The sequence below is a fragment of the Apis dorsata genome, unplaced genomic scaffold (genome assembly GCF_000469605.1).
Source record: "Apis dorsata unplaced genomic scaffold, Apis dorsata 1.3 scaffold_220, whole genome shotgun sequence".
NCBI lineage: Eukaryota > Metazoa > Arthropoda > Insecta > Hymenoptera > Apidae > Apis > Apis dorsata.
The window spans coordinates 1419185-1421323 of record NW_006263502.1 but is presented as its reverse complement, the minus strand read 5'-3'; the positions used below and the strand labels follow the sequence as shown (position 1 = coordinate 1421323).

The following is a 2139-nucleotide window of genomic DNA, read 5'->3' as shown; positions in this document are numbered from 1 at the left end:
AAATGTAAATTATAGGTGTCAAAAAATTGGAAGAGTGATTTTTGATATTTAAAAATTAATTGGAATGTCCATCATATCGTCATACACATCTCATCACACACGTTTAAAATTCGATTAAACTTCATCAAAATTGGAGAAGAAACTATTACTGTTCGAAGATAGTGGGTGGACGAATAAACAATTATTAGAAACCTCTTTCAAACGTTTCTTCATCCCTATAAAACTTCCGGTTCCCGAGAAAAAGGTGATTTTCGATCTTAAACGCGATTAGAATTAAGAAAACTTTGAATCGCTGTAATTCTAAAGATAGTAACTTTCGATCAACCAATGAAAGACCGTTAGAAACGTTAGAAACCTTCGTTTCTTTGAAACGAACTTCGATTTATCCCAATTCAACTTTCGATTTCCGAGATATCGTTTAAAAAAAAGGATGATTTTTTTTTTATCTTCGTCTTTACATTCGTCTCAAATTCTTCTTACTCTTTTTACTGACCATTATTCCAAATTTTTTCAGACAAACAAAGACGAGATTCTCGAAGAAATAGCATTCATTTTTCAAGGAAAATACGTGAGATCTCTGCAACGTTTTGAACACTATGCACGCTTTGAACCCTCATTTCTCTCAAAATACTTGAGATATAAAAGAGATTCGAAGGTATCCCGTTTATATTTATATTTATTATAATTATGTAGATAAGGGAAGGAAATGACGTTGGTCGGCCCTGGATAGCTCAATGGTAAGAGCAGTCGCCTGCCAAGCGAAAGATCCGGGTTCGATTCCCGGTCCAGGTAAAATCTCATCAGCCGACTGTTTTTCATCCTTCAAATACACTGTTTATTCTTTCTGACACAAAATTTTTAATTTCTTTTTACACGAAAATTCCAAGTTTCGTTCGTGAAAATCTCCCTGGATATATGTAAAATATATAGATATTTGCAGAAACTGAAAAATCGCATCAACATTGTAATATATCAAACATCATAGAAAAGAAGACTGATTAAAAGTTTTTGCTTGCCAACAATTAAAAAATAATATTTAAAAAAATTATCCCTCATCGGGGTCAACAAATACAGATTTGAACGGAGATTCGAAAGTCACGAAAGCGCAACGGGTTAAGGCTAAAATTAATATCCATCATCTTGTTGCACGATGTCATTTTGACATGAATCTCGATCGAAGGTTAAAACTGGGAAACGTTTTGAATAAGCTATGATTGACATTATCCGGAACGCGTTTTTCAACGCGAGCGAGATAATATCCGTGGATCTAAAATAAACGCTTGACCCAAATCCCAGCTGATTACCAAATAATTATATCATCGACCAACAAATTCAAGCTCGCGCACTTGAAAAAGTTCCGCTTCGTTCCAATCTCTTCCGAAAAAAAAAAAAAAAAAAAAAAAAGAAGAAGAAGAAGAAGAGAAGAGAATCTCGTGGAGCACTCGCCTACTTTACCCTCGTTACGCTTTAATACCACGTACAATTTCGCCCACCGTTTCGAAACACCGAAAACAGCTTAGCCTAGATCGTGATCAGACATCTCCTACCTCGATGGAGTGGAAGGGAGCCGATCGATCGTCTTTCGCCAGAGCAAACGATATCGTTCCCTTCGTCAACAGTTAGGAACGAAACAGATGCCTATAAAGTCTCTTGACCTGTTAATTTTAACGAGAGAGCATCAACCAGGGAAACAGAGCCGGTCAAACTTCCCTCGAAAACTTTTTCTCTCGATGATACAATCCTCGTGATACGAATTCTGTAAATTAATTTAATCGAAACAAAAGTGTAAAATGCGTGCAATGCATTATAAATAATCGGATTCCCATTCGCAGGTCATTATTTCTTTTTTAAAAATAAAAGTGGAAAATTTCACGTCGGGAAAGGAAAGACGGTGATACGAGAAAAAGTTTCATTTAACGAAACAAACAGATTACCACAAGGACAAGTTTATAAAAACGTAAAAGTGTACGTATCGATTTTTCATTGCACGCAAAAGATAAATGTATTATACAGGTAATCGTAATCGAGCATCGACTACCTTCGAGGCAGTACACGCACGCGTGTAAGTACCTTGAAACTTTCCAATGAAATGAATAAATAAAAATTCGAAATATAATAATAAAAAAAAAAAATTCTCGA

The 2139-nt window shown here is 35.3% G+C and overlaps 1 non-coding gene across 1 annotated transcript; it reads left to right on the top strand.

The window, feature by feature from the left end:
* Window positions 1–720: 720 nt before the first annotated feature.
* On the top strand, window positions 721–792 carry Trnag-gcc. Its single transcript has one exon. It is a non-coding gene; the product is annotated as a tRNA-Gly (tRNA).
* The last annotated feature ends 1347 nt before the right edge of the window (window positions 793–2139 follow it).